Source organism: Dromiciops gliroides, chromosome 6 (genome assembly GCF_019393635.1).
Source record: "Dromiciops gliroides isolate mDroGli1 chromosome 6, mDroGli1.pri, whole genome shotgun sequence".
NCBI lineage: Eukaryota > Metazoa > Chordata > Mammalia > Microbiotheria > Microbiotheriidae > Dromiciops > Dromiciops gliroides.
Window position 1 is genome coordinate 103,242,701 of NC_057866.1, and position 18,866 is coordinate 103,261,566.

Below are 18,866 nucleotides of genomic sequence, written 5' to 3' on the forward strand. Positions count from 1 at the left end.
GGGTAACAGACAGGCCCCAAACCTATCAGCAAAGTAGGGGGATATCTACCCCAAGCATGTGAAGACTTTCCCCAGGGGAATGGGTACATGAGAACAATTTGTTCCAATGGCCATGAAGACGGCTGAAGCAGATGCTATGGAGCGCATTGGGCCTGGTCAGACATCAACGACACCAAAGTCGTCCACTGCATCTTGGGCCATGGCCAGCTGTCCTGACTTTTGTCTTGCCACTGGACTTTAGGAAGAAAAGTCAGACAGACTGCTTTGTGCAGCTCTGCCTCACCTAAATCCAATTCATGCACAAGCCAAGACATCACCAGGGATGTCATTGGTCCTCTTCAAAAGGAGACAAATGGGGCAGCTAGGTGGCGCAGTGGATAGAGCACCGGCCCTGGAGTCAGGAGTACCTGAGTTCAAATCCGGCCTCAGACACTTAACACTGCTGTGTGACCCTGGGCAAGTCACTTAACCCCAATTGCCTCACTAAAAAACAAAACAAAACAAAAGGAGACAAGTGACAACAGTGTTTGTGTACTTCTTAACCACTGAACTTATTGTGTTACTGTTTAAAAAATCAGGTTCCTGTCTTTTCTTTTAATGTCATTGATGACGTTTTTGACAGTTGTTCCCCTAACTCCATTTTCCCAATAAGTTCTGTGGTTTTTATTTCTTGGTTTTTACATAGTGCAGTGTTTTGTTTTTGTTTTTTTAAAACATGTCAAGTTATGACAAAACTGATTGTATATGACACAGGGAGAGGGAACTAAGTGGTTTAATGGATAGTTTGGGACTTGCAGTCTAGAAGACCCAAGTGAGTGGCAAATATAACAAAAAAGGAAAATATTGTATGTTTAAGGGGATATGGGGAAACTGGGATGCTAATCCACCCTTGGTGGAGTTGTGAAAAGATCCAACCATTCTGGAGAACAATTTGGAATTATGCCTAAAGGGCTATAAAACTGTGCATACCCTTTGATCTAGCAATACTATTATTTCTAGGTTTATATCCCAAAGACATCCCCCAAAAGAGAAAAAAAACCTATTTGTACAAAAATATTTATAGCAGCTCTTTTTGTGGTGGCTAAGAATTGGAAATCAAAGGAATCTCTAAAAAAGCTGTTGTATATGTTGGTGATGGAATATTATTGTGCTATAAGACATGACAAGCAGGAAGATTTCAGAAAGGCCTGGAAAGATTTGTATGAACTGATGTATAGTGAAGTGAGCAGAACCAGGAGAACATTGTGCACAGTGACAGCAATATTGTTTGATGAAGAACTTAACTATTCTCAGCAATACAATGATCCAAGACAAGCCCAAAGTAGTAATGATGAAGCTACTATCCACCTCCAAAGAAAGGACTGATATTGATTGAACATAGACTAAAGCATGTTATTTTTCAATTTCTTTGATTTTTTCTTTTATTCAAATTCTTATCCAAAATTACTAATATGGTAATGTTTTCATAATTGCACATGTATAACATATACCTGACTGGTATACCTAAGAAAGGGGGGAAGAGAGGGAGGGAAGGATAGAATTTGGAAGTCAAAACTTTAAATAAAATGTTTATTATTAAGAAGAAGAAGAAGGCCTGAGTTCAAATTTTGCCTCAAAATATTAGCCATGTGACCTGGTAAGTCATTTAATTTCTGTCAGCCTCAATCTTCTCAATTATAAAATTAAAACTAGAATATGAGAAATGGGTAGTTGTCTCCTCTCAATGTGGATATAACAGTCAGTCATACTCCCCCTGACCTGTTTGTAGGACAAAGGTCTCAGATCCCCTCCTCCCCCTCAGGTTAGCAAGGTCACATGGTTCACGGAGCCCTGGTCTCAATAAGGTCCTCTCCAGAGTTGTATATATTCCATATAAGGAAGTATAAGGTCGGGGGCAGCTAGGTGGCACAGTGGATAAAGCACCGGCCCTGGATTCAGGAGTTCCTGAGTTCAAATCCGGCCTCAGACACTTGACACTTACTGGCTGTGTGACCCTGGGCAAGTCACTTAACCCCATTGCCCCATAAAAAAAAAAAAAAAAGGAAGTATAAGGTCCACTCTTGAGCCATGCCCATAGAAGGAAGAGGGGTGGGAATACTGCATTCCACCAGTGATGAAAAAGGGGAAGGTCCATTCGCGGCAGGGACTAGGGTATAAAACAGGGCCTGCGAGCCCCCTTTCTGGGCATCCACTAGCTGCACACTAGGGTGCCTCCTTCTCATGAGAAGAAAATAAAGCCTTTGTCACTTAGCTGCTTTTCCCTAACATAGAACAACTAGGGTTGTTGTGAGGATCAAATGAGATAATAATATATGTAAAGTGCTTTGTAAACCTTAAAGTGCTATACAAATGCTAGTTATTATCATTGTTATTTTTATTTATTATTATTATAACCTGGTTATTATGAGGTGATTATTATACATGGTATCATTCCCTTGGGGCAGCTAGGTAACATAGTAGAGTGCCAGGCCAGCAGTCAGGAAAACTAATCTTCCTGAATTCAAATCTGGCCTCAGACACTTGCTAGCTGGGTGACCCTGGGCAAGTCGCTTAACCCTGCTTGCTTTAGTTTCCTCATCTCTAAAATGAAATGGAGAAGGAAAATGGCAAACTACTCCAGGATCTTTGACAAAAAACAAACAACCCCCCCCAAATCTCAAATGGGGATCTTGAAGAGTTGGATATGACTGAACAACAACAAATAATCCCCTACCATGGAAAAAGGTGGGCTCCTCTCAGTGGATTGGAGCTGTCTGGGAGGACAATTACAGGTGATTTAAAGTCAGGGGAGTGGATTCAGATTCAGCTGGGAGAGTGGATGGGAATAGAAGCAGGTACTCAAATGCTAACATCCACAAATGGGGGTTAATTCAAATAGAGGGCTTCCCATGGAAAGTTCCCATGAGAAGAATCAATGCGGAGGGGTGGGGATGCTGTATTTGATTGTAACTCTAGGCCATTAAAAGTCCTTCCCACAAGGAGGCGATACATTCTCCAGAGAATGAAAATAAACAAACCTTTTGACACATCCCCAATGCTGAGTTCCATAAGTTTTTGGAGTGCTATTTCTCACACCTACTTTACAAAGAAACTGAAGCTTAGAGTTTCGTGGTTTCGTCTATGCTCAAAATCAGTTTTAAACGTCCGGTAGATTTTCAACCCATGTCTTTGCAACTTCATGTAAGCTCTCTGTACATTTTCTCTTTAATTGGTTTTAAAGAAATGTGTTTGAGGAACTAGGACTTCTTCCTCTTTCAGGAAATAAAAGGAGAGCTAGTAACATTTTCAGGAGTAGAGAAAAGCAAGAGGCTCATAGCTGCCTCCAGCTTTGAGAAGAATGGACCCTACTTCCCAAGGCTCACACCTGAAAGACTTGGTTATGAGGGTGTAGCAGAGGAACTGCCTTTTGTGAACAGGGTTGACCAGTGAGTCGGGCTGAATTATTCTGGTTGTTTTTGAGGTAACAATCCCTATTCACTGTGCATTTTGCTGAATGATTAGTAAATGTTTGTTCAGTTGAATTGGTTACAGGTTTAAAAGCTGGAAGGGAGCTGCTTAAGGTCACAAAGACATATTCTTCCCCCTTTATAATCACTCACTCAAGCAAAGTTATAAGTTTCTTTGCTGGGCACCAGGAGTGTCTACAAAACGGAAATGGAAGCTGAGTCTTAGGGCTCAATTTCTGCTCTTACCACTGCTGTGTCCTCTCTCTGTATTTACCAGTTTTGCGATTTCTTTCTCTTCTTCTTTTCCCTTGGTCAGATGGAAGGAAGTTATCTAAATGATTACATAATAATGAGCGGGGCTCCCCTCAAAAAGGCATGCAACCAGAAGGTTTCCAGATTGAGAGTTTTTGTAGAGTAGGTGAATGAGGGCCTTAAGGCTTGCTTAGGTGGGCAAATGCCTTGGGGTTGCCATCCCTATTGACTCAGTCTGAATCCTCAAATCTAGGTGGCCTACAAAAAACAACCTTGACCCATGGCCAGCCACTTGAATGATCTGCACTACCTACCAATCTAGAATCCCTTCCCAGGGCCATGCCCCCACTTTCCAGCATTCCTGAGCTATGATGAATTCTCAATTTTCCTCCTGTGCTAGGACTTCTGAGTATCAGCAGATAAAACCACAAAGGGGATCTTATTTAAGCCACCACAAATTTGTGGTATCTAACCTCTGCTGAACTCCTAACTATTATTTAACAATTTTTTTTACTCTTTCTTTATGCACTCCTTACACATTCTCTGTAGCAACCTTTTTCTTTTCTCCTCTTACAACGAACCTCTTTGAGCAAATGATCTCGCCCCCTGCTGAACTGAGAAGATTGGAAATCCAACATGGCTCATCTATCACTTTATTTATTTTTTATTAAGTGCTTACTGCATGCTAGTCACCTCACTAAAGGGCTAAGCATATAAGGAAAGACAAAAATAGGCCTTGCTTTAAAGGTGTTTACAAGGTGAAGACAAGATGTAAAGTCCAGTTAGTTAGCAAGCATTTATCAAGCACTTGCTATATACCAGGCACTGTGCAAAAGCACTCTGGACACAAGAAAGACAAAATCATAGTTCCTACATATAATGAGCTTGCATTCTAATGGCAAAGATAACTTGCAAATATGCATGTACACACATGCAATATATGCAACGCAAAAATGCAATCAATGTAAGTAAAAGCTAATCTCAGAGGAAAAGACACAGGAGCAGAGAGGGCCTGGGAAGGTCATCAGAAGTTGCAGGGATTTGAGCTGAGTCTTGAAGGAAGTTCATGAAGCTAGAAGTAGAACCTGAAGATGGAGAGCATCCCTGGCATGAAGGACATTCAGTGTTCACAGACTGGGGATGGAGTATTGAGCCAGTGTGGCTGGATCATGGAATGCATGGAGGGTAGTAAGTATAAGACTAGAATATACAAGATCTATTCAGGGTAGATGGAAAGTAATCTTTAACATATTTTTTTTTTGGGGGGGGGGCAATGAGGGTTAAGTGACTTGCCCAGGGTCACACAACTAGTAAGCGTCAAGTGTTTGAGGCCAGATTTGAGCTCAGGTCCTCCTGAATCCAGGGCCAGTGCTTTATCCACTGTGCCACCTAGCTGCCCCCTAACATATATTTTCCTCTACATTATTCTCATCAGCATCTATATATTCTCTTGGTACTGTTTTCTTCCCTCTGCATCCTTTCAAGTCATCCAATGTTGTTGTTTTTTTTTCCCTAAACTCTCCCCAGTTATTGCTCCTTAATGCTCACTAATAGTCAATTGTATTCATTATTTTCTCATATGTACACTTTTTGAACTTTGGTTATTTTCAACTGACAAACATTTATTTTCTCTCACTCCCACCCTCTCCAACCCCCAAATTGGCCATGTCCAAAAATACATCTCATTCTGCATCTTGAGTGAGTTTATCATCTCGGTTAGGCCATGGATAGCACACTTTATCACTGGTTCTCGAGAATCAGGACTAGTCACTGTATTGATCATAATTACTTTGACTATCAAAGCAGGTTTTTTTTTATTACAATGCTATCTTTATTGTATAAGTAGTTCAGCTCACTTCACACAAATCATCCTATATTCTGCTCTACGCTTCATAGCCATTGTTCCTTATTTTTCAATAACACTAGTAAAGAGGTGTCAAAAACGCATGGTGCTTGGGGGCAGCTAGGTGGCACAGTGGATAGAGCACCGGCCCTGGAGTCAGGAGTACCTGAGTTCAAATCCGGCCTCAGACACTTAACACACACTTACTAGCTGTGTGACCCTGGGCAAGTCACTTAACCCCAATTGCCTCACAAAAAAAAAAAAAATGCATGGTGCCAGCAACACTCTCAATTGGGACCGGAATCAGATCAAAATGTAATTGGGAAATATTTAACAAAATGGATAAAAATACAATAGAACATAGATAATATTAACATGTGGTTTTCTAAGTCAATATGCTGACCACAGGGATCCTTATGTAGTGGCCTGTATAAACTCTTTGAGGGCAGTTAGGTAGTGCAGTGGATAAAGTGCCACACCTGGAGTGGTTTGCCATTTCCTTCTCCAGCTCACTTAACAGATGAGGGAACTGAGACAAACAGGGTAAAGTGACTTGCCCAGGGTCACACAGCTAGTAAGTATCTGAAGCTGGATTTGAATTCAGGAACATAAATCTTCCTGATTCCAGGCCCAGGGCTCTATCCACTGTGCTACCATGCTCAGATCTTTTTACTTGTTTGTTTGTTTTTGTTGAGGAAATTGGGGTTAAGTGACTTGCCCAGGATCACACAGCTAATAAGTGTCAAGGGTCTGAGACTGGATTTGAACTCACGTCCTCCTGAATCCAGGGCCGCTGCTCTATCCACTGCGCCACCTAGCTGCCCCTCAGATCTTAATTATATACTAACAAACAAATACCAATCTTCCCTTCACCCTTCTACCCCATCTAGCTACTTTCCCATCTTTCACCTTCATTTTGAGGAAGCGAGGTGGCCCACTGGATAGAGAAGTCAGGAAGATCTGAATTCAAATCCTCAGACACTCCTCTGCAATATTTGCCTTACTTGTAAAGCCAGGGGGCAGCTAGATGGCGAAGTGGATAGAGCACCGGCCCTGGATTCAGGAGTACCTGAGTTCAAATCCGGCCTCAGACACTTAACACTTACTAGCTGTGTGACCCTGGGCAAGTCACTTAACCCCAATTGCCTCACAACCCCCCCCCCCAAAACCAAAACCAAAAAACTTGTAAAGCCAGGATAATAACAGCACTTATCTTCCAGGGTTTTTGTGAGGATAAAATGAGAAAAATATTAAAGTGCTATATAAATGCTAGCTATTAATTGTTATTAATTTTGCTAACAACCTTTTTTGTTTCTGCTGTTTGCTGTGCTGGAGATATAAGAACAAAAATGAAATGATACCTCTCCTCAGGAAGCCTCCCATAAAATGGACAATGACGACCTTCTCTCGGATATTACGGACTTTGCTTTTTGGATTTAGGTGAGGCAGACTTGTGCAAAGTCATCAGTCTAACTCTTCTGGAGTCATCATAGTCCAGTGGCAGGACAAAAGTCAAGGTGACTGGCCATGGCCCAGGATGCGGTAGATGACCATGGCATCTTCCATGTCTGACCAATCTCTAAGCACTTCACAGCATCTGCTTCAGTTGCTTTGGATTTATAACCAATTCACCTCAAATCAGACATGACCTGTGATGTCACTGGTCCCCTTTATATTCTTTGTTTTTTCTTTGCAGGGCAATTGGGGTTAAGTGACTTGCCCAGGGTCACACAGCTAGTAAGTGTTAAGTGTCTGAGGCCGGTTTGGAACTCGGGCACTCCTGAATCCAGGGCCGGTGCTCTATCCACTGCGCCACCTAGCTGCCCCTTTGAAAACGAAGGACAAGTGTGTGTCTGTGTGCGTGTGGGCGCGTGTACCTGGGGGTGTTTGAGGCGTGAGTGTGAGGGCGAGTGTGCACGTGTGTGCATGCGTGGGGGGCTCGGGGACTCGGAGGCGGCGGCGGCGGCCAGGGACGTGGGCCACCATGGATATGGAGAGGCTGCAGGAGGTGCTCAAAGATTTTGAGAAGAGGGGGAAAAAGGAAGTTTGTCCAGTGCTGGATCAGTTTCTTTGTCACGTAGCCAAGATGGGGGAGACAATGATTCAGTGGTCCCAATTTAAAGGCTATTTTATTTTCAAATTGGAGAAAGTAATGGATGATTTCAGAACGTCAGCTCCTGAAGCAAGAGGTCCTCCTAACCCTAATGTTGAATATATTCCCTTTGATGAAATGAAGGAAAGAATTCTGAAAATTGTCACTGGATTCAATGGGTATGCATTTTAAAAATACTATTTTAAATATTGAATTCATAATAAAATGTTAACTGTTTCAAAAAAGAAAAGAAAAGAAAAGAAAAGAAAACGAAGGACAAGGTGCAGCTAGGTGGCGCAGTGGATGAAGCACCAGGCCTGGATTCAGGAGGACCTGAGTTCAAATCCGACCTCAGATACTTGACACTTACTAGCTGTGTGACCCTGGGCAAGTCACTTAACCCCCATTGCCCCGCCAAAAGAAAGAAAGAAAGAAAAAAAGAAAACAAAGGACGAACAACCTTGCTTTTTTAAACACCTGATGTGCTAACCATATAATACTGTGTATTATAGTTACCTCCCTTTATGCCTCATTGGGCCATATATTGTACCCAAGCTACATATACATTTCTTATGTAAATACTGTGCCTTTCCCACCACTTAGTACAGTGTTATACATACAAGAGTCATTTAATTAATGTTTACTGAAAGAACGAATGCATGATTAGCCTTGAGGCCAGGTATCTAGACTGGGCCTCTTTAAATTTTTAAATGCCAAATTTTTTCTTGCCGTTCCAATCTTCTCTAATGGGAAAACCATTCCTTTTGTTTAAAAAAAGGTTTCAGGAGCCCTGGGTTCTGAGCCAAAGACTCCCTATATCTAGCTTTGTGACCTTGGGCAAGTCATTGGGCATCTCTGAAGCCTCAGTTTCCTCATTTATAAAAGAAGGGGGAGGCACGGGATAATCCCCAAGGTCCCTTCTAGCTCTGAAATTCTATGATTCTATTACTCTAATTATTGGTTTACTTTTGCAAAAGGCATAATTATCTTGGAATATATTCTGCAAGCAAACTCGTGACTCCGGGGTTGCTGGCAGTTGCCCAGTTGCCCACAGAATTGTGCAGATTCAGCAGTCTGAGGTTGATACAGCCTGGTTTAGAACAGCATCCCTTCATTTGCAGTGGGCCTTTCCTCCCTGAGGTCTCGAACAGTACTTTGTTTGAGCTGCTTATATACTTGGGACCACAGAGTCATAAACATAGATTTAGAAGTGATCTTAAAAACTTCTTGTCATTGACTAATTGAACGGTCCAGCTTTCTCATCTTATAGGTGAGGAAACCCAAACATTGTTTTGTGTTATAAAGAAGAAACGTGGCATAGTGGGAAGAGAGCTGCCTTCAAATTCCAGCTCTGATTTATACTGGCTTTCTGTCTGTGGGCAAGTCACTGAACTCCTCGGTGCTCTAAGCCAGATGTTTCAAATAGGTCTTATGGAATCACATTAAAATGTAATTGGGAAATATTTAACAAAATAAATAAAAATACAGAGGAACATAGATAATGTTAACATGTGGTTTTGTAGGGGGCAGCTAATGGATAAAACACCAGTCCTGGATTCAGGAGGACCTGAGTTCAAATCCGGCCTCAGACACTGGACACTTGTTAGCTGTGTGACCCTGGGCAAGTCATTTAACCCTCATTGCCCCATAACAACAACAACATCAATAATAACAATAATAATAATAATAATAATTCCAGATTACATTTCCATCTAGTTCAGCCATATGTGGGCCTCAGAGATGGCTATTTGTCACCTCTGCTCTAGAAACCAAGTACTCTGCCCCCTGCTCTCTGTCTCCCCTTCTTTCTCCTTCTCTCCCATTCTTCCTCTCTCTCAGCCACTCCAAGGGCCCAGTTGGTGAGGCTCTACTTCCTTTTAGCCAAACTCCTGGCCAGGCTTTTCTGTGGTTGCCGACTCAGCAACAGGACTCTTGCAAACCCTACCCTGGGCTGCAGCTCCATGAGGGATCTTTAAAAACATCCGGAAGCCTCTCCCCTAGGCTGCTTCCCTGACACCAGCACATTTCTGAGGAAGAGAGACACCCAAGTTACACGTGTGCTTGCTGCCCTGGAGCTCTGCACTTAGCACCACAAAACATACAGGAAGTGGTCCCTGACAAGCTCAGCCATATAGTGATGGGGAGTTAGGTATGTGGGGGATGGGAGAATAGATCTGCCCATGCTCTGATTATTCTCTCCTTCATCACCTGAATTTTTTTTAAATTAATTTTATTTTTTATTAACGAAAATTTATTTTCTCTCCTTCCACCTTCCCTCCTCCATTTAAAAAAAAAAAAGAGGGAAAAAAAACCCCCTTGTAACAAGTATGAGTCAAGCAAAACAAATCCCTGCATTTACCATGTATAAAAACCAGCCGTCTCAGTTTGCACCCAGGAAAGGAATAAGCTATCTTTCACACAGGGCCACAGAGAGAGAGAGAGAGAGAGAGAGAATGGGGATTTAGATAGGATGGGGGTGGTAGTGGTGGTGTGTGTTTTGGGGGTAGAGAATGAAAACGAAGAAAATACTTCTCCCAACAACTTCTGGAACAGCAAATACCAATTCTAAACAGTTTGGATCCTGACAGTTGGCGCCTTTGATCGCTGTTAGCCCTGGGAACCAGTGTCTTCCTTCTCTCCCATTCCAACCCCCACCCTCCCCCCAGCCCAATCCTGACTTTGAGTATTTGGCAGCCATTTTATCAACACTGGCTCTGCAAGCCATCCATTGTAGCCAAGGAAAGTCAAGCATTTGACCCCTGCTCTCCAGATAATGATGACCTTCTCAAGAGATGTTGGGATTAAGGGCAGCCAATACATTCACTAACCCTCTGACCCAAAGAAGCCCTTGCTATTTCTATGCAGGCTTTATTTTTAAAGAGGAACAGCTCATTAGGAAAGAAAAGCCACAAATTGGGGAAGTGTAGCCAAAGAGACTGAACTCATAGTATTGACCTTATCTGACATCTTTATTTTTTCCTTCTCAGGTGACTGTTGCTCAGGCTACCTGGACCCTCCTGACAGTTATAGTCAAATTATCTAGAGCTAGAAGAGACCATAAAAATAATTTAGTCCAAATCTTTCAATTTTATAGATGGTGAAACTGAGGTGTGGAGAGAGGGTGTGATTCATTTGCCCATGGTCACCCATCAATGAGTTAGTGCAGAAAATGACCTTCAGATGAGTTAGTGGCAGAGTTGGGAACTAGAATGCAGGTCTGCCATGTCCCAGTAGTACATCACAGTACAAAAAGCTCCTTTATTATAACAACGTCCTTAAGGAAACCTAGAGGAGAGGGAACCAGTGGGCAGAGAACTATTAAGATAGGACCCAGCAAAACATGAGCACCTGACCTGAAGCAGGGCCAAGTCTGAGTTGGTGCATGAAGTACAATTGGGGCCTGCCTGTCACTCCAGCACTGGAAGGTAGGTTGGTTGCTGTGGACCATCCTACAGACAGTGGCAGGTTCAAAGACACCCAGAGAAAGACAGACAGAATACCCTAACCCTGAAGGAAATAAAATTCTTGGTTTTGTTTGTTTTGTTTTGTTTTGTTTGTGGGGCAATGGGGGTTAAGTGACTTGCCTAGGGTCACACAGCTAGTAAGTGTCAAGTGTCTGAGGCCAGATTTGAACTCAGGTACTCCTGAATCCAGGACCGGTGCTTTATCCACTTCGAGACCTAGCTGCCCCCAATAAAATTTTTTAATTGGTAATTTTTGTTTTAAAATCACCTGTATTTCCTATGGCATCCCAACCAGAGAGCCATGCTGTGTAACAAAGAATTAAAAAAAAAAATAGAAACAGAAAAAACAACTGTTCAAACCTAACTGATCACCATATCAAAAATATCAGTCATACTATCCTTTGACCCACCGATGGCACCATCCTCTCCTTCCTATTAAACTGCTTCTCATCACAACCTTAAATATCTTGACTCATTCCTAATTTCCCAATCCATTTCCCTTACTACTCTGGCTTTGTCTGCCTGTGTACCGGACCCTGGTCCTATAGTTTGTCTCTTTACTATGTTATAGTTTTTCAATAAACAAATGTAATGCAGAGAGGAAGTTCAAGCTGCAGATAACTATCATTTGAATATAGAAAAGTCAGGAGTCTATGTTTTCCTGGAACAGTAGCCAGGGGGAGACCTCGGTGACCTACTGAGCAAACAAAGATTCTGTTGCCAAAACCTGAAACAACCTTTTCCTTTTGTTTTGCGCAGAGCACTGTACTTGAGTCCTTGCCAGCCCTATTCCAGTCCAGTTCACCCATTGCCCAGCCAATTTGACTGAGGTCTTCGGGAGGCCTGGTTCAGTAGTCAACAATCTTCCCTATCTTCTAACAACATTCCTTCTATCTGCTTTAGCAGAAATCTGGCCCTGCCCTGAGGATACTATATCCCAAGATCCCCCTCCTCCCTTCTGTCCCAGCCCCAGGAAAACACAGAAATACATATGGTCCCCACCCCTATTTCCAGACCAGTCATCTATGAGTATCCTTGGTGACTGCTCTTTGGAGATCATTTAACCCGTATGTCCTGCCATCTTCCCATCCTTGCTGCTATCATCTAACTCCCAGACTGTTCTCCCAGTGTGTCCAATGAGTTTAGTACTGGGACTGTAGTCTTCCTTTATAGAATAGTAATAAAAATGGGGGCATCCAGGTGGTACCGTGGATAGAGCGCTGGGCCCAGAGTCAGGAAGACCCGAGTTCAAATTTGGCCTCAGACACTTATTAGCTCTGTGACCCTGGGCAAGTCACTTTACTCTGTTGGCCTCAGTTTCCTCATCTGTAAAATGAGCTGAAGAAGGAAATGGAAACCACTCCAGTGTCTTTGCCAAGAACACCCCAAATGGGGTCATGAAAAATTGGGCACAACTGAAATGACCGGAACAACAAAAAAATCATAAAAATAGCTGACATTTATATAGCACTTAATAGTGTTTCAAAATGCTTTCCATCTATCATTCTGGTCTACTCCAACCCATCTTCTGCTATGGTTCTCTGGGATTTGAATATTCATGTTGATAACCTCCTCTAACAACTTGACCTCATGGATTTGGAGATGGAAGGGACCTTGGTGGTCATCTACTCCAATCTCTTCATTTAAAAGATGAGGAATGGAAACCAAGTCCTAGAAATCAGTAAGGTCACAAATGACAGAAATGGGATTTGACACCCCCCCCCTCGCCCCCCAAAGTTCTGGGATTCTAGAATCTTTCCATTGTACTAAGACATCTCTTTGACTCCTATAACCTTCTTCCCATGACACTTCAGATATACATTAACATGGTGGTGGTAACTTAGACCTCATCATCTCATCATCTCACATTTCTTGGGAACTGCACCACCTCCAAGAATTAGAACCTGACCTTTGACCCACCGATGGCACCATCCTCTCCTTCCTATTAAACTGCTTCTCATCACAACCTTAAATATCTTGACTCATTCCTAATTTCCCAATCCATTTCCCTTACTACTCTGGCTTTGTCTGCCTGTGTACCGGACCCTGGTCCTATAGTTTGTCTCTTTACTATGTTATAGACTAGCACCAGAGAAACATTCCACCATGACCTTCCTTCTGCTCCTGGCCCGTAGGCCAGTCCTTATATCTCAAGGAAACCCCTACTCTCCAGTTTTTCCACTTCTATTCCAGGGTTGCTAGCTTCCAATGGTAAGTCACATCTCCCATGTTGGCTCTACCCTACTACTACTACTTGGAAATTCTTCTGCTTGTAAGATTGACTCCTACTTAATTAACTCCTACTTTCATTGTCCACAGGGTTATTTTAATCACACACCCCCACACATACTCTTGCTATCAACCCCACCCCATCTTCCAAGTTTATACCACAGGACATGGTCTTATAAGTCAGTGCAGAAAATGACCTTCAGAGGACATCTAGTATAGTCACTTTACAGGTAAGGAAACTGAGGCCTAGAGAACTTAAGTAAATTGCTCAAGCCCAAGTAAGTTGCAGAAGCATGATCCTTTTTTTTTTTGTTTGTTTTTGTTTTGTGGTTTTTTGGTTTTTTTTTTTGCAGGGAGGTGATTGGGGTTAAGTGACTTGCCCAGGGTCACACAGCTAGTAAGTGTCAAGTGTCTGAGACTGGATTTGAACTCAGGTTCTCCTGACCCCAGGGCCAGTGCTCAATCCACGGGGTCAACTAGCTGCCCCCAGAGGCATGATTCTAACCCAGGAATATATGCCATATTGTTATGTGGTATGTATTACATATTATAGCACTTAGTTTCACTGTAAAAATTGTGATGTGAGCCCCCTCAGTCTCTCTCCTCCATCCCTCACAACCTCATCACCCTCTTCTGTCCTTCATCCCTTTGGGGACAAACTTGTATTCAATTCAAATGTTTATTAAGTACCTACTATGTACAGGGCCCACCAAGGATGAAATACCCTCTATTCATAAGATTATTGCATATACTTCTCTTCTTGATTGTATTCTCTCTCATCTGAGAATTTTAGATTTGGAGCAGCCATCAAGCACAACCCAGAGCAGAAAAAGAATTCTCACTGCAACATAACTTGGTAGTGGCCATCCAGCCTCTGCTGAAGATGTCCTGTGAAGGGTGACCCACTCACTACCTCTCAGGCAACCCATTTGACTGCTGGGAAGCATTTCCTTACAAGTTTAAATTTGCCTCAGGGCAGCTTCCAGCGCTGCTCCTGGTTCTGTCCTCTGAAAACACAACAAACCTCAAGCCTCTTCTACATGACAGCCTGTCATGGTCTTGAAGGCGGTGGCTGCATGCTGCTCCTCCTAGCATCCACTGCACCCAATGGAGTTTTTTCCTGAGTAAATTGGCATGAACTCAAAGCCCTTCACTATGTTGGCTGTCCTTTTCTGGTTGCTCTCCAGCTAATCACTGTCCTTCCTAAATGATTGTGCCCAGAACTGCACTCAATGCTCCAATTATCTCCTTATTTCTGGAAGCTAGGTCTCTCTTAACACGGCACAAGACTGCATTAGCAATTAGTGGATATGGCTTCCATATTGTACCAAGCAGTCTAAAATCCACTAAAATCTCTCCTTTTTTTCAGATCAACTGTTGTTTGCCACACCCATCTCATACTAGTGAAATTAATTTTCTTGAGCCCACGACCACTTTAATTTATCCCTATTAAATTTCAACTAATTAGATTCAATTCGGTGTTGTACCCTGACTTCTGGGAGCCTGACTGTTATCTGGTGTGTTAAATATTCCTCCCCCAGGACCTTGTATAGGCAGTCACTAGTTCTCTCTCTTTTTTTTTCTTTTTCTTTTTTTGTGAGATAATTGGGGTTAAGTGACTTGCCCAAGGTCACACAGCTAGTAAGTATCAAGTGTCTGAGGCTGGATTTGAACTCAGGTCCTCCTGACTCCAGGGCCAGTGCTGTATCCACTGCGCTACCTAGCTGCCCCACTAGTTCTCTATTAAGCATCTCCAATCTCTTTGTCTGGGCCCATTAAATATAATTTTATTTAGCAGATGTTTTGCACAAGGTTATTCCTAATAAAGACTGGCATCTATCACTATCTCCAAAGAAATCAAACTGTACCTACCCATAGCCAAGGTTCTAGATGAGGAAATTTGGACAAAACTAGCTAATGCCAAGTATACATTTTAAAATTCTCCTGGGGCAGCTAGGTGGTGCAGTGGATAGAGCACCGGCCCTGGAGTCAGGAGTACCTGAGTTCAAATCTGACCTCGGACACTTGACACTTAACACTTACTAGCTGTGTGACCCTGGGCAAGTCACTTAACCCCCATTGCCTCACTAAAAATCAATCAATCAGTCAATAAATAAAATTCTCCTGATAACCTGATCTTTAAGATAACCTGATCCAATGCTTTTCTAACTTTTTGTTGTTGTTGTTGTTAAAGAGATGCACTTTCAAATGGCAAAGCATATAATTTATTCTTCAAATGTTTCATCCCACAGGAGAGTGGCCAACATTTGACTTTGATTATTGGCAAAATCTTAGAACATGTTATTAAAGGCATGCAGATGTATATACATTTTTTTTATTTTTTAGTGAGGCAATTGGGGTTAAGTGACTTGCCCAGGGTCACACAGCTAGTAAGTGTTAAGTGTCTGAGGCCGGATTTGAACTCAGGTACTCCTGACTCCAGGGCCAGTGCTCTATCCACTGCGCCACCTAGCTGCCCCTGACATGCAGATGTAGAAAGGGAAATAGTGTTCACCAAGAGACAAGAGACTTTTATCAAGAACAGGCCATGCCAAACTAACTTCATTTCCTTATTTGACAGGGTTACTAGCCTGGTAGATCAGAGGAATGCTGTAGATAAAGTTTACCTAGATTTCAGCAAGTCATTTGACAAAGTCTCTTATGTTATTCTTGTAGACAAAGTGGAGAGCTCTGGGTTATATAATATTACAGTTGGCTGGATTTAGAACTGGTTGAATGACTGGACCTAAAAAAACAGTCATTGATAGTTTGATGACACCTTGGAGGGAAGTCTCCAGTATAGTTCAGGCATCTGTCCTTAGTCCTGTGCAGATCAAATTTCTTATCAACAACACCCATGAAAGTTTAGAAAACATGCCTGTCAAATTTACAGAAAACACTGTTGGGAAGTATAGCTAACATGCTGAATGACTGAGGCAGGATCCAAAAAATACTTGAACAGGATAAAATGGTGGGTCAAATTTAATAGGATGCAATTGAATAGGCATAAGTATAAAGTTCTGCACGGGGGTCCTAACTGCACCAGTATTGCATGGAAGGTGGGTTAGGTATGGCTAAATAAGAGATGGGGTAGAAAAAGAACTAGAATTTTGAATGGATTACAAGGTCTCGATGGAAGCCCCAAATGCTAACATGATCCAAGACTGCCTTGGAAAGGTCACCATGCTCAGAATGAGGGAGGGAGGATTCTTCTGGACACTTCAAGCAGCCTGGCAAATATTCCTATAGGTGCTATAGCCACAGCTACTGGAGACCTCAGAAAAGAATGTTCTTGCAACCAAAGTCCTAGGCAATGACAAATGGTTTAGCGTCAGAAAATAAGATTTGTATTGGTGGGAATGGCATTAAAGAAAAGGCATTACCACCTGCTTCGCCCCACTGCACCCTAAGGACCAAGGGTCCTTTCCATCAGACCTGGAGCTGAAATCTGTCCTATGTGCTGTCTTCCCTAGCAGAATGTGAGCTCCTGGAGAGCGGGGGCTGTCTTGCTTTTCTATTTGTATCCAAAGCATCTAGCACAGTACTTCATTCATACTTTCATTCATTCATTGAGAAGGCTTTCTTTACAGTTGTTATACCTGCTCACAGAGGGTGGAAATGGCTCAAAGCTGCAGAGAGGCTGGATAAGAAAACCCTTAGTAATTGGAGCTGCCCCAAGGTAGAACGGCCTGCCTTGGTGGATGGCGAGGTCACCCTCCCTAGAGGTTGGCAAGGGGAGGCTGGATGACCAATTGGTAAGAATATCCTGAAGGCAATCTGTGTTCAGGTATGGGTCAGCCAAGATGACCTCTGGGGTTTCTTCCAACACTGAGATGATTTGAATTCTACTATTCTTTATATGACAGTAGGATCAGCACAGTCTCCCAACTTGCCTTTTTTTTTTTTTTTAAATATTTAGTGAACTTTGAATGTGAAAGGCCAAATGAAGTTTTATGGACAATAGGATTTTTTCAAGGGCTATTAAAATAATCTGATCCCGGGGGCAGTTAGGTGGTGTAGTGGATGAAGCACTGGCCCTGGAGTCAGGAGGACCTGAGCTCAAATCCGGGCCTCAGACACTTGACACTTACTAGCTGAGCGACCCTGGGCAAGTCACTTAACCCCAATTGCCCCACAAAAAACCCAAAACAAAACAAAAAAATAATAATCTGATCCCCCCCCCGCCCCGCCTCATTTTATGGATGAGAAAACCAATTACTAGAAAGGTAGAATAACTTCTCCAAGGTCACAGCCCTAAGTGCTTAGCAAGACCAGGACTGATTACTGAAATGCACAGATCATCCCCAACAGCTTCACATTCCTGTCTCTGCCTTCCTTTTTACTGCCCCCTCCTCCCCCTGCCTCCTACCCAATACCTGCTGAGGGAAGTTTTAGATCTGGAAGAGCTTTCTGAACTTATCTTGTCCAACACCTACATTTCACAGAGGGAAAATACTGAGGCCTAAGTGGGAAAGGGACTTGTCCACCTTAATGGCATTGTCTGTACTAGAACCCGGGGAGCCACATACTCAGTCTGGTATTTTTTCCCAGCACTTGGCTTGTTAAGATCCCCAATAATGCTGGGTTTTAATCCAACATGATTCTATGAACTTAGCCCTTAAAATACAATTACCACAGTACATTTTTGGCCATATTATGGGTTGAACATGGGGGAAAGGAGGCAGGGAGATTGATGTGAAACAAATCAGTATAACATAAAAACACAAACACATACGTATGTATATATAAATACACATATACATGGAGTGAGGTCATATATGTATTGATAGTGAAGTTTCTGTACATATACTTGTACACAGATAGTGAAATATATGTATATACAGACACAGACACAGACACAGACACAGACACAGACACAGACACAGACACAGACACACACACTTTTTTAAAGGCATTGATTAATCTAGTGTTGCTATACAGGATCAACACAGGGATTTATGGCCCTGCCCAGCTTGGATAGCCATAGTGCACTGGAATGTTTTACTAAGTGGAATTTATTCAACCATTTAGTGAATTATTCTTCTTGGCTCTGTCTCCATAAGGCTCTCTCTTGATATCATGGAGAAAACAAATATTTTAGTTACATCTTAAAATGCTGTGACATTTGTTGCTGTTTTTAGGTTTAGGTTTGCAAATGGCTGACCTTTTCTCTTAAATGCTCTACTTATGATGTGGGTAAAATGCCACCAGGTAAAGAACCATGCTAGGCATATAGATTTGTTGTATAAATGTTGCCATTAAAAAGATTAACTGAGAAACACAGACTAACAATTCCAAGATGCTCCCCCACCTCCACCCCCAGTCTTCAGTACCCTCTGAGCCACTATAACTCGGGCCCTCCCTCTTCGAGGGAGGTGGGAGGTAAGGGAATGTCAAAGGCTCTATCAGTAGCAGTGGTACAGTGGAAGATGGGACTGGAAATCTTAAGATCCAGGTTGGTTCAAGCACAGTTCTACTACTGTATGACCCTGGGCATGCAGTATAGCAGAAAAACAATGCATCTAGACTAAGAAGACCTG

The 18,866-nt window shown here is 42.5% G+C and overlaps 1 protein-coding gene across 5 annotated transcripts in view; it reads right to left on the bottom strand.

Moving 5' to 3' along the window:
• Nucleotides 1-18,866, bottom strand: part of PPFIBP2 (PPFIA binding protein 2) — a 208,386-nt gene that overhangs the window by 130,988 nt on the left and 58,532 nt on the right. The window lies entirely within an intron of this gene.